At 42.1% G+C, this 14483-nt stretch overlaps 1 long non-coding RNA gene across 7 annotated transcripts in view; it reads right to left on the bottom strand.

Annotated features, from left to right (window-relative positions):
• The window catches only part of LOC138430868 (uncharacterized), a 173725-nt gene that overhangs the window by 18434 nt on the left and 140808 nt on the right, over positions 1-14483 (bottom strand). For 3 of the 7 annotated variants that reach the window (XR_011253421.1, XR_011253424.1, XR_011253418.1), the window contains one exon: positions 6033-6178. The exons of 1 other annotated variant lie outside the window; for it this stretch is intronic. This is a non-coding gene — a long non-coding RNA (uncharacterized lncRNA). Of the gene's footprint in view, positions 1-6032; positions 6179-8371; positions 9768-14483 lie in introns of those variants that run through there. 3 more of the 7 variants (XR_011253419.1, XR_011253428.1, XR_011253420.1) reach the window with 1 other exon arrangement.

Below are 14483 nucleotides of genomic sequence, written 5' to 3'. Positions count from 1 at the left end.
GAAGGACTGATGCTAAAGCTGAAACTCCAATACTTTGGCCACCTCATGTGAAGAGTTGACTCATTGGAAAACACCCTGATGGTGGGAGGGACTGGGGGCAGGAGGAGAAGGGGATGACAGAGGATGAGATGGTTGGATGGCATCACTGACTCGATGGACATGAGTTTAGTGAACTCTAGGAGTCGGTGATGGACAGGGAGGCCTGGCATGCTACGATTCATGGGGTCGCAAAGGGTTAGACATGACCTAGCAACTGAACTGAACTGAACACCCCAGTAGTCACTGGTCTTGTCAATTCTCTCTCTGCTATTTCTCAAATTTATCCTATTTCTATTGTCATTAAGTTCAAACCATCATCATTTCTTGCCCTGTCTGCTAACTGGTTTCTCTTTCTTCACTCTAATTCAGCCTTCCCAGTATAGCCAGTATAGCATGCATGCATGCTAAGTCGCTTCAGTCGTGTCCAACTCTTTGCGACCCCGTGGACTGTAGCCTGCCAGGCTCCTCTGTCCGTGGGATTCTCCAGGCAAGAATGCTGGAGTGGGTTGCCATTCCCTTCTCCAGGGGATCTTTCTGACCCAGGGATTGAACCTGTGTCTCTTGCAGCTGTTATGTTGCAGGTGGATTCTTTACCACTGAGACACCAGGGAAGCCCATCACCAGGGCAACCTCCCTAAAGAACAAGTCTAATCTGTCCTCTAGGCTTCAAACTCATCTATTCCTTCTCTTGCTCTCTGGATAATGTCCCTTAACAATTCAGACTCTGCTCTCCCTCCCTGCCCCAAGCACCACCACTATTCACACTTAACTCTGTGTCCTAAGCAGATTATACCACCTTCATGCTTTCTCTTTCCTTGCGGTTAATGACAACTGTTCCCTTTACTTAGCAAATGTTCTCTTGCTACATTTTCCCTTATCATGTCATTGCAAATCATCCCTTAGGTACAGCCCATGGGGTTGCACAGAGTTGGACATGACTGAATGACTGAACACACCTCCACACCCTTAGGTATCAGCTCAAGCATTCTCTCTTAACAAGCAGCTCAGGACTACCAGCTGGCTCAGCCTCTGATGAGCCTCTAATCTAGGATCTGACTGTGATCCTCTCTAAAGGGCAAAAGAGACTGTGGGCACTTCCCTCATACATTCTTTCCCCAGCTCACTCCAAGAGCAAGCTGAGTCATCACCCAAGAAGTGGCTTGTCCACACAGCTGGTGCTCCAACTTATATAGCTGCCACTTAAGTAAGGGCCCCTCAGCCATCCATCGTTGATAGCCCACAGGGTTTGGCATTCGTGAGTCCCCAAGTCCATATTAAACAGACAAAAAGCAATTTTCCAGTAGGTGTATAAGTACTCCCTGCAGCTGTCTTCCCCAGGTTCAGCACAGAGCAAGCAAAAATACCCCATCTCCCAGTTTCTGCCTGGAAGGGATGTGAAGGCATGTTTTCCCAGCTGCAGCCTAAGGTTTCATCTCCTAATAAGCCTACATGTGGACGTTGACTAGGATCCTCCTGGGAGCCTGATAAAGTTGGTAGTCACACTCCCTGCTGTCTCTGCTCAGAACTAAGCCTCTAGCTTCTCCCTGGAAGGAACTTGTCAACACACCTAGCACCCTAACTGTTACTGCTGCCACCCAAGAGACAAGTTCCCAAGTCACCTAGCTCTGGGAGCTGACAGAGCTTAGCAATCATGAGTCCCCCGGGACCACATGAAACAAAGAAACAATTCTATCTGGGTGCACAAGCGCTTCCAATGACTAGTCAATCTGGCTCAGCACAGAGTGAGTAACAAAGGAAAAAAATAAAAACCCACCAGCTCCTGATTTCTTCCAAATAAGAGCTAGACTGAAAATCTAACATTCTGACTTTCCCAGATGCAGCCTGAAACCTAGGCCTCCAATCAAGGAGGTGAAGGTGCAGGCAATTAGTTCCTCCAGGAGCCTTAAGAGACATCTGGTCATTTTGCAGGCCTTTGGGGGCACTGATGGGTGTTGGCACACCCTTAACTCCCAGAAGCCACTAAGGACAAAGACAGAAGTTTGGAAAGTCACAAAGGTGCTTGGATGGGACTAAGTAGGCATACCTCCCACGTGAGACTAGTCTCTCGGTACTGGGATAGGTGACTCTTTCATCAAATGTGGAAGGGAATATGGTCCAAATCATAGAACAAGATAAATCTCTAAAACCAATCTTAATGAAATGGAGAGAAGTGATTTACTCACTAGAATTCAAAATAACAGTCAGAAAAAAATGCTCACTGAGATCAGGCATCAAGACATGAACAAAATGAGAGTTTCAACAAAGAAATAGAAAATATTAAAACAACAACAACAAAAAGGTTAAAGTTGAAGAATATAACAATTGAGCTAAGAAAAGACTTCTATAGAGGGCTTCCAGAATTAACTACATTAAATAGAAGAAAGGATCAGCAAACTTGAAAATGGAAAAGTGGAATTCATCCAATCAGAGGAACAAAAAGACAAAAGAATGAAAAAAAGGGAAGATAGTTTAAGGGACTTATGGGACATCACCAGAAGGACTAATATATGCAAACTCAGGATCACAGAAATAAAGGCAGAAAATGTCTCTAACCCGGGAAAAGAAGCAGACTTCTAGATCCAGGAGTCCAAAGAAGATCATATAAGATGAACCTATAAGGGCTCACACTGAGACTCATTAAATAGTCTAAAGTTTAAAGACAATGAGAGAATATTAAAAGCAGCAAAAGAAAAGTAACTTGTTGGGACTTCCCCGGTGGATCAGTGGTTAGGACTCCATGCTTGCACTGCAGGAAGCGAGGGTTCGATCCCTAGTCAGGGAAATCAGATCCCACATGCCTTGAGGCATGGCCAAAAAAAAAGAAGGAAAGAAAAATAACTTGTTAAGTATGAGGGAATGTCCATAAGACTAGCAGCAGAATTTTCAGTAGACACCCGCAGTCCAGAAGTGAGTGTGATGTTGTATTCACGGTGCTAAAAGGAAAAAAAAAAAGTTGCCAAACAAAATTAGTCTACCAGCAAAGTTGTCTTTCATAATTAAAGGAGAAATAAAGAATTTCCCAGTAGACAAAAGTAGAAAGATTCATCACCACTAGCCTGGCACTAGAAATGTTGAAAAGAGTTCTTCAGGCTGAAATGAAAGGCTAATAATTTGTCACACGAAAACATATGAAAGAATAAAACTCCCTGGCAAAGGTAATATATAGTTAAATTCAGAGTTTTCTAATATCATTGGGCTTCCCCAGTGACTCTGTGGTAAACAATCTTTATGCAGAGCAGCAGGTCCAGGTCCAATCCCTGGGCGGGGAAGATCCCCTGGAAAAGGAAATGGCAACTCATTCCAGTATTCTTGCCTGGGAAATCAAACAGAAGAGACTGGTGGACTACAGTCCATGGGGTCACAAAAGAGTCAGACACAGTGTGAGTGATGAAACAACAATAATATCGTGGTGGATGGTAAATCATTTATAGCTAAGGCATAAAGGTTAAAACATAGAGGATTAAAAATAATTATAACTACAATAATCAATGAATGGGAAAACATGAAAGATGTCAATTGTGACATCAAAAACATAAAATGGGGGTGTAAAATGTAGAGTTTTTGTACTGTTCAAAATAAAGCTGCTACCAGCTTAAAATAGACTGTTATAGCTCTAAGATGTTAGCCTCGTGGTAACTATGAAACAAAACTGTATACGAGATATATAAAAGAGAAAGAATCAAGCATACTATTAGAGAAAATCATGAAATGACAAATGAGGAGGGCAAGAAAGGAACAAAGGAATTATAAAACAGCCAATTAACAAATTAACAAATTTGCAATAGAAAGTTTATACCTATGAATAATTACTTTAAATGTAAATGGGCTCATTTCTCTAATCTCATACATAGAATGGCTGGATGGATTAAAAAGGAATACCCAACCATATGGTATGTATAAGAGATTCACTTCAGAATGAGGGCACATACAGGCTGAAAGTGAAAGAACGGAAAAAGATATTCTTCACAAAAGAAAATCAAAAGAAAGCAGGGGTAGTTATATCAGACAAAATAGAATCTCAACCAAAAACAGTAGCAAGAGGCACAGATCATTATATAATGATAAAGAGGTCAGTTCAATTTTAATAATTGTCAGTATTTAAGAATCATAAATATTAACAACTTTAAGAGATTTTGCAATTATAAATATTTATGAACCTAACATCATAGTACCTAACTGTGTAAAGAAAATATTAACAGATCTGAAGGAAGAAAGAGACATGAAAAGAATAATTGTAGGGGACTTCAGTATCACACTTTCAACAATGCATAGATCATTCAAGAAGGAAATCAATAAAGAAACATTGGACTTAAACTATGCATTAGACCAGACAGAACTAGTAGACATATATACATATATAACATGCCATCCTACGGCAACAGAGTACACATTCTTCTCAAACACACGTGGAATATTCTCTAGGAGAACTCGTATGTTAGAACTCAATATGATCCAGCAATCCCACTTCTGGAAATATATTTGAAGGCAATTAAGCCATTATCTCAAACAGCTATTATTGACCATTATTAACAATAATTATTGCTATTCACAATAGCTAAGATGTGGAAACAATCAGTGTCCATCAAAGGATGAATGGATGAAGACTGTATGGTATACAGTAGAATATTAGTCTCTAAAAAAAGAAGGAAATCCTACCACTTGAGATAAAATGCATGAATCTGCAGGTCACTACACTAAGGGAAATAAGCTAGACAGGAAAGATAAGTATTGCATAGTATCACTTACATGTGGAATACATTTTTCAGAAAGTCAAACTCATAGTAATATATGTTAGTAATACATAGTAATACAGCTTAGTATGATGGCTGCCAGGGACTGAGGAGTGGGGGAAATAAAGGTCAGAAGAAGAAAGCAAGCTTTCAGTTCTAAGATGAACAAGTTCCGAGAATCTCAAGTATAACAAGGCGACTAGAGTTCATGATCATATAGTGCTCAGCCACTCAGTCACGTCTGACCCCTTGCGACCCCATGGACTGTAGCCCGCTAGGCTCCTCTGTCCATGGGATTTCCCAGACAGGAATACTGGAGTGGGCTGCCATTTCCTTCTCCAGGAGAGCTTCCCAACCCAGGGACTGAAACTACGCCTCTCGTGACTTATGCATTGGCAGGCGGATTCTTCACCACTGTACCACCTGGGAAGCCCCTACAGTTCATAAAACTTAGCTTTAATTTAAATTTGCTGAGAGAGTGGAACTTGTGTTTTAGCCAAAAACAGAGAAACAAAAGCACTCACAGGTAAATATGTGAAGTGTTGGATGTGTTAATTAACTCAATGATGTAAATCCTATCACAAAGTATACATATATCAAATCATCAACTGTACAGTTTAAACACATTACAATTTTGTCAATTATACTTTTATAAAAGTGAATATTAAAAAGAAAAACTCAGATAAATTCTCTTTCCAATATTCTCACTAGGAAATTTTTTTACTTTATGATTGTTTCATATGAATTGTTAAATAATAGTATTTTGATATCAATTTTCTCCTCTCCAGGCTACTTCTAAGCAGAGAGTATCAATTCTCTTTCACATAAAATTATCATCTTTTGTACATGTGATTATTTTTCACCAATGTATCAGGAAAGGAGAAAAAAAGGCTATGTCCGAAAGTCCTAGGAATTTCCACTCATTAACTGTGCCTAATCCCTAATCATAGTTACAAATCCTGGTTTTTCCTACCAAACTAGTACTGTCTGTTCTGTGCTCAGTCACTCAGTCGTGTCCAACTCTTTGCAATCCTGTGGACCGTAACCCACCAGGCTCCTCTGTCCATGGGATTCTCCAGACAAGATTACTGGAGCAGACTGCCATGCCCTCCTCCAAGGGATCTTCCCAACCCAGGGATCGAACCCAGGTCTCCCACATTGCAAGTGGATTCTTTACCACCTGAGTCACCAGGGAAGCCTGGCTACTTGAGACTAAGTTTTCAAACTCTGTGCTGTGACTTCAGCTGATGATCAGCTTCTTACCTGAGTCATGTGTTCAATTGGTTAGAATGTGCTGATGATAAAGCCAAAGGCCCATTCCTGCAGGAGCCAATTTCACCCAGAGAACTCTCTTTGCACAGTCATGATCGCATCCTCTCCTCAGTCACTGCTCTCAGAGACGCAGGACCCTGGTATCAAGGAGACCAGTGTCAGAGCGAAACACAGCTCACAATAAAAACCGAAAGCACTGGGCATGTCTTCTTCAGTTCAGTTCAGTTCAGTTGCTCAGTCGTGTCCAACTCTTTGCGACCCCATGAATTGCAGCACGCCAGGCCTCCCTGTCCATCACCAACTCCTGGAGTTCACTCAGACTCACGTCCATCGAGTCGGTGATGCCATCCAGCCATCTCATCCTCTGTCATCCCCTTCTCCTACTGCCCCCAATCCCTCCCAGCATCAGGCTATTTTCCAATGAGTCAACGCTTTGCATGAGGTGGCCAAAGTACTGGAGTTTCAGCTTTAGCATCATTCCTTCCAAAAAACACCCAGGGCTGATCTCCTTTAGGATGGACTGGTTGGATCTCCTTGCAGTCCAAGGGACTCTCAAGAGTCTTCTCCAACACCACAGTTCAAAAGCATCAGTTCTGCAGTGCTCAGCTTTCTTCACAATCCAACTCTCACATCCATAAATGACTACTAGCCTTGACTAGATGGACCTTTGTTGGCAAAGTAATTTCTCTGCTTTTGAATATGCTATCTAGGTTGGTCATAACTTTCCTTCCAAGGAGTAAGCATCTTTTAATTTCTTGGCTGCAGTCACCATCTGCAGTGATTTTGGAGTCGATAGTGATTATCATAGCTACTAGTCACTGCAAGCTCACTTTTTGCTAGACACTGTCTTAAATGCTTTCATATGTTATTTTATTGTATCTATACACCCCGATGAGGTAGTATCCCGACTTAAAAAAACCAAGAGGAGTAATTTGCCAAGGTCACAGTCAAAGACTTGAAAGCTGATCCCATGTCTGACTTGAGTGTCCAGAGTCCATGGGATTTACCCAGAGCACACCCCTTACAGTAAGTGAGCCACAGGGTAGCAGGAAAAATGGGAACATAGGACTTTATGTTGGTTCTGCTCAGACTTTTTGTGTGACCCCTTGAATGTAAGACTTGTGCATTCAGCTCTGGGTGCTGCAAACATCTCTACAGGGACACACGAGAATACCACTGCTTTAGGGATTCACATGGATCACTGTTTCAGTCTCCATTTATTTAATTGTTTTGGACTTCCCTGGTGACTCAGTGGTAAAGAATCCGTCTACCAATGCAAGAGACTCAGGTTCAATCCCTGGATTGAGAGGATCCCCTAGAGAAGGAAATGGCAACCCAGTCCAGTATTCTTACCTGGGAAATCCTACGGATAGAGGAGCCTGGTGGGCTACAGTCTCCATGGGATCACAAAAGAGTCAGATACAACTTAGCAACTAAACAACAGCAACAATGTATTTATTTATTTTGGTCTCTGCTGGGTTTTCACTGCTGTGCTCAGGCTTTCTCTAGTTGCAGTGAGCCAGGGCTGTTCTCTGGTTGCAATGCACAGACTGCTATGCCATGGCTTCTCTTGTTGGGGCTCATGGACGGGTTCAGCAGTAGTGACACCGGGCTCAGTTATCCCATAGCATGTGAAATCTTCCAGACCAGGGATCGAACCCAGGTCCCTTGAATTGGCAGGCAGATTCCTAACCACCAGGGAAGTCCCATTGTTTCAGTTTTGTTTCTCTGATCTCATATTCTCTACTAACACATTTAGATCCTGAACATTCTCTTAGCTTTCCTCTGTTCAAAGAACCCACCGGACACATTTCTCTTCCAGCCCAATACTTACCCTTTATCTCCACTTCCACCGGGTCCTGGTTCCCTGCATATCTCATCCTCAGAAGAGATGGGGCAAGTCAATTTTTCTAAGTATCAGTTAACTCACCTACTGAATAAGGGATTTGCACTAGATTACAACTAATGCACTTTTGATCACCTATGCATTATCATTAATAAAATGATAACTGAGGATTCTTACTGAGGAAATCTTCCCTTCACTGCAGAGAAGTATTATCTACTTCAGCTCCAACTCCCAGGTCTTACTTGATGATAGCAGTTGTATATTTGTCTACCCACCTTTGAAGTACATAGTGAAAAGGAAACTCCAAAAAAATAAAAAAGGACTTACATTTAAACCCAACCAAATCATTTTTTATTTTTCATCCAAATTTTAAGAACAACCCCTAGTGTTATTTTTTAAGAGGATGCCTTTTGTTGTCAATGAATGCACCCCAGGAATATAAAACGGAATAAAAAATAATGAGAAGGGAATCAGTTTGGAGCAATTCTGGTTTTATATGACCGTATTTAATCAATTTTTTTCTATTCACTATTACAAGCCAAAGGGGGGAGGAATGCTAGAAGGGATTAATTTCCCCTTGTTCTGCTAATAGAACAGTTTTCCCCTTGTCGTTCTTACTGTCTCAAATGAAGTAGCATTTTCCAACCATGATCAAGTAGAGGTAGAAATAATTAGGGTACGGAAGACATAACAAGGTGTGCGACACCCACAGTCTCCACAGAGCTCCACCTTCCACATTACTTTAAACTTCGAGAGTGTTCTGGAGTTTCATATCTGTGAAGAATATCCCAAGGGATAGCATCCCCTTGGGAACTTCCTCCTTGTTGACTGGAGATAGGATCTGTACCTTCTTCAAAACCTCTCTCAACATGAGGAGCAGAAAGGCAGTGACTTTAAAGACACTGACACAGGTCAGAATGGCCATCATCAAGAAGGTCTATCAAGAGTAAATGCTGGAGAGGATGTGGAGGAAAGGGAACCCTCCTACACTGTGGGTGGGAATGCAAACTGGTGTAATCACTATGGAGAACAGTATAGAGGTTCCTATAAAAAACTAAAAAGAGAGCTACCAGATGATCCAGCGGTCCCTCTCCTGGGCATATGCACACCAGCGTTCACTGTGCAGCACTATTTACAATAACCAAGACATGGAAGCAACCTAAATGTCCCACTGACAGAAAGACAGATAAGGAAGATGTGGCACATATATGCAATGGGATATTCAGTTCAGTTCAGTTCAGTTCAGTTCAGTTCAGTCGCTCAGTCGTGTCCGACTCTTTGCGACCCCATGAATCGCAGCACACCAGGCCTCCCTGTCCATCACCAACTCCCGGAGTCCACTCAGACTCACATCCATTGAGTCGGTGATGCCATCCAGCCATCTCATCCTCTGTCGTCCCCTTCTCCTCCTGCCCCCAATCCCTCCCAGCATCAGGGTGTTTTCCAATGAGTCAACTCTTCACATGAGGTGGCCAAAGTACTGGAGTTTCAGCTTTAGCATCAGTCCTTCCAAAGAAATCCCAGGGCTGATCTCCTTCAGAATGGACTGGTTGGATCTCCTTGCAGTCCAAGGAACTCTCAAGTATCTTCTCCAACACCACAGTTCAAAAGCATCAATTCTTCGGCGCTCAGCCTTCTTCACAGTCCAACTCTCACATCCATACATGACCACAGGAAAAACCATAGCCTTGACTAGACAGACCTTAGTCAGCAAAGTAATGTCTCTGCTTTTGAATATACTATCTAGGTTGGTCATAACTTTTCTTCCAAGGAGTTACTCAGCCATAAAAAATAACGAAATAATGTCATTTGCAGCAACATGATGGGAGATTATTATATTAAGCGAAGTTAGTCAAAGACAAATCACTTATATGTGGAATCTAGAAAAAAATGATACAGATGAACTTATTTACAAAACAGAAATAAACTCACAGACTTAGAACACAAATTTATGGTTACTAGGGGGAAGGGATAGCTTGGGAGTTTGGGACTGATGCATACACACAGCTATATTTAAAATAGCACAGGGAACTCTGCTCAATATCCCATAATAACCTAAATGGGGAAAGAATTTGAAAAAGAATACTTACATATGTACAACTGAATCACTTTGCTATCCACCTGAAGCTAAAACACATTATTAACCAATTATACAACAATATAAACAGAAATTTTAATGGGCTGGTCCAAACAATGTAATGCCTCTGCACCTTATGTGTGTCTTTAGAACTGGAGTGATGACAGCAACTATCTCAGGGCTGATGTGGGAATGAAATGAGGTAATGGTTATGCACATGCTTTGCAGGCAGTAAGGCAGAAAGGTAGAGAATTTGGCCAATGGATTAGCTTTCTGAATTTGACTCCCAACTCATCCTTTATAAACTATGTACATAACCTTAGGTGATTTGCTTGAACACCTTGATCCACAGATGCCTACTCATCTGTTGGATGGGAATCAGTTGCACATGTCACATGAGTAGTTGTGAAGATAAGGCAATGTCATCAGGGCTCAGCATACAGTAAAAGGTTCATGAGTGTTAGCTATTATTACTAATGCCAGCACAGAATCAAGAAATGAGCTCTTTAGTACTAAACAGGTCAGCAGTATTTCTGCAGGTGTTTGAGCATCCTCAATACGTATGTTAAGGGGGAAAGGAAAAAGGAAAAAATAAAAATATCGTTGGATAGAGCCAAGAGAGAAAAATCCAAAAGTAAATTGCACTTAATTGATGTCTTTGGCCAAGAATCAACAGAAATAAAACACTTCCTGTATTTAATGAGGCTCCAAGCACCAACTTTTACCATTCTCCACTCCCTGGCCTCTACCTTCTCTCTCTGAGCTCCGTGGATTTTATTCTCATTTCATTCTTGAAAACAATCAACTGAGGAAACTTAGATGGAGTCTCTCAGTGAGTTTTTCAGAGTGCATCAGGGTCATAAAAATGGAGTGGTTCTATCTATATGGAAATGTAGGTTTCAAATATATCCATTCTAATAATCAAATTATAAGGGAAATGGTCCCCTAATAGGGAGCTAATAAAAGTTGATTCTTAAGGCTGCCTAGAGCTGTAAGCAATAAGGAACAGATTTATAATGTGAAGCTTTGCTGTTTACTTCTTCCTCTCCACAGCTCCTCCCTCCCACCCCCATATTATATGATCTATGCCGATAACCGGCTGGCCCAAGCTTGGATTAGAAGGAAATAGATCAAGTAATCAAAGTTCTCACTTGACCAAATCTTTCTCACCACACACACACACACACACACACACACACACACACACTCCCACATACTCACACATTTGTTTTAGTCATGTAAGGTTTTGCCTAAAGATGCTAAATTTACTGTCCTGTTGGAGTGGAATTTTTCCCTTCTGTACATTGCATAAATGTTCCCTGGGGCACTATTGATTAGCCATTGAGACCATGCTTTGGACAACCAGAAGACTGTTAATGGCGCACAGGACAGCCAATTTGGCATAACCAATATTTATTTCATACATGGGAAGGGAGAGGCAGATTTTTTTTAACCTCTTAATTGTTTAGATGGCTTCCCTGAAAATATAACATTTTAGACTTCCAGTGGCTTAAGGAGCTGTGCATTTGTAACTGCAGAAAAAGCAAGCAGGAGAGGAGAGAGATGAAAATAGATCCCTGTCTCCAGGGTTATATTGAATTGTCTCCCAGATGAGGAAATATAATAACCAGTCGCACACCTCTGTGTGACCAAACATAGATTTTTCTCATTACCTAGTTGTCACACTGATAGTAAGTCACAACAACCTGAGTGGCAATGCATACCTGGGGCAGGCAGATATGGACACCAGTACGGCCATGGCAGTCCAGAGGTTGGGAGTCTGCCTGCCAGTGCAGGGGACGTGGGCTCAATCCCTGATCAGGGGAGGTCCCACATACAAAGGGCAACCAAACCCACGTGCCATGACTACTGAGTCTGTGCCCTGGAGCCTGGGAGCCGCAGTTACTGAAACCTGGGCACCTAGAGCCTGCGCTGCAACAAGCCACCACAATGAGAAGCCCTTGCACACCACAGCTGGAGAGGAGCCCCCACTCCCTGCAACTGGAGAAAGTCCGCGCACAGCCATAAAAGCAAATAAAATTTCAAAAATATGTATGGACGCCAGTGAAGCCCTTCCACCCAGGGAATTCCAGCTGACTAGGAAAGGACTCTTCCACAAGGCCTTGTGGATAAAATCTCCTAAGCCAGTGAAAAAGGCCTTTGCCACATCCACTTATCACCATGCTAAAACCCCTTGTCATAACCGAAAAAGAGAATATCATAGGGGAAAATGCCCACAGGATCCTCTCCAGACTAGGCATTATTACACATGGTATAAGAGTAATATTTTAATCATAAATTCAAGCAATAATGCTCCAGGCTATTGTTACCAGAAGGTAGGAATGGAATAATGGCAGTAGTAGAAGAACATTAAGACAATATTTCAGTGTATTTTGGTGCCAAAGAGAACACAGGCCGATTGCTTGGGTTATACTGAGGATAATACTGTCCCAAAAAATTTTAGACTGGCACAGAGTTGTTTCTTTGGGGGCTTTAATTTTGAATTTGGGCTGGACCCACATTTTCCAAATCCCCTGTAGATTCAACCACTTCTTTTTTCTCACACCTGGCTAGATCCACACATTTCGATGACCTATCTCAGCCTTTTAGAATTGAAGTTTGATGTCGACGGACCTCGAGATTGTTGTAATGAGTGAAGTAAGTCAGACAGAGAAAGAGAAATATCTTATGATATCTCTTATATGCGGAATCTGAAAGAAATTAAGCAAATGAGCTTATTTACGAAACAGACTCACTTAGAGAATGAACTTTACTGGGGGGAAGGGAGGGGAGAGGAATAGTCAGAGAGCTTGAGATCTGCATGTACACTCTGCTATATTTGAAATGGACGACCAACAAGGACCTGCTGTATAGCACAGGAGGCTGTGAACACCACTCAGTGCTCAGTGGTGACCTATATGAGAAGGAAATCAAAACAGACAGGATATATGTGCACATACAGCTGACTCACTTTGCTGTAGAGCAGAAACAGCGCAGCATTGTAAAGCAATGTCAAACAGTTGGACAGGACTTAGCAACTAAACCACCAGCATCATGTGTCTGTGGACAGCCCTGGTCTAGAGGAAACCACGACTACTTTGTTAGGTGCAGACTTGTTAGCACGTTTTGGAATTTCTTTAGTGAAAAAAAAAAAAAACAGACATATCAGTGAATAGCATGGCATTTATAATATGTGTGTGTTGTTTGTGTGTTATATATTACCATCATTGTACAGAATAGATTCAAGCATTCTTAAAGAGTTTTTTAAAAAAAAACACTCTTCAATTAGTATATGTAGATTCTTCCATTGAATGGACTCTACTGGACTAATTAATTAAAAATAATTATAGAATCCTAGCTAACAGAAGCTCATTTAATCATCTCAGAGTATGTGCCGTCCTTATTTCTGGGTTTTCTGGACACTGACCTGGGAACAGACCTCAGCTCTAGAAATAGGCCCCATGACTAGTCTGCAGACGCAAACGATGATAAGGAAGAAGCACTGAGCCTCCAGTCTGACATTGGAGACAGGTATCCTAGCTTCACCACACAACCCGAGACACTTTAGCTGACTGCTCTGAGACTCACCCCTTCAAATCTAATAAACTGGGTGAAAAGGTCTGTTCCATCAGGATTCTATGACACCCAAGGGATAAAGTGTGTGAAGGCGCTTTGTAGACTGTACAGTTCAGTTCAGTTCAGTCACTCAGTCATGTCCGACTCTTTGCGACCCCATGAATCACAGCATGCCAGGCCTCCCTGTCCATCACCAACTCCCGGAGTTCACTCAGACTCGCGTCCATCGAGTCAGTGATGCCATCCAGCCATCTCATCCTCTGTCATCCCCTTCTCCTGCCCCCAATCCCTCCCAGCATCAAAGTCTTTTCCAATGAGTCAACTCTTCGCATGAGGTGGCCAAAGTACTGGAGTTTCAGCTTTTTTACCTAAAAGCTTGGTGCTATTAACATGACTGGAAGTTTATCACACCTTCCTCTAGAAGCAGAGCCTAGAGGGTGCCTGGGATCAGAGTGCCCCAGGTTGATGGCACTTGCTTTGCAAGCTATGTTCTCTCTGGCAGCCAGTCTGCAAAACAATGTGCATGTCAGTCATGTCTGACTCTTTGAGACACTGGGGACTGTAGCCCTCCAGGCTCCTCTGTCCATGGAATTCTCCAGGCAAGAATACTGGAGTGGGTTGCCATGTCCTCCTCCAGGGGAATTTCCTAATCCAAGGATCCAACACACATCTCCTCTGGGCTCCTGCATTACAGGCCCACTTGCTTTAATGATAATAAGTCTTATTTACTCCTAAGCCAGCGAGAAGGCCCAAGACAGTATGCACCATCCAACAAAAGCTGCTAAAAAGTTTGAAGACCCTGTAAGGTAAGCAGTTGTTTTGTCTTCAGTGTCAGACAAGTGATGAGATTAAATTTTTATTCAGTTGGACCGTTTTTGAGACGCTTTCCAGGTTCTGTTGTTGGTTTGTGTTGACATCGTTCAGCAAGCTGGCTTGTTCCCTT

This window comes from Ovis canadensis, chromosome 26 (assembly GCF_042477335.2).
Source record: "Ovis canadensis isolate MfBH-ARS-UI-01 breed Bighorn chromosome 26, ARS-UI_OviCan_v2, whole genome shotgun sequence".
Taxonomy (NCBI): domain Eukaryota; kingdom Metazoa; phylum Chordata; class Mammalia; order Artiodactyla; family Bovidae; genus Ovis; species Ovis canadensis.
This window is presented reverse-complemented; position numbering and strand designations above follow the sequence as displayed.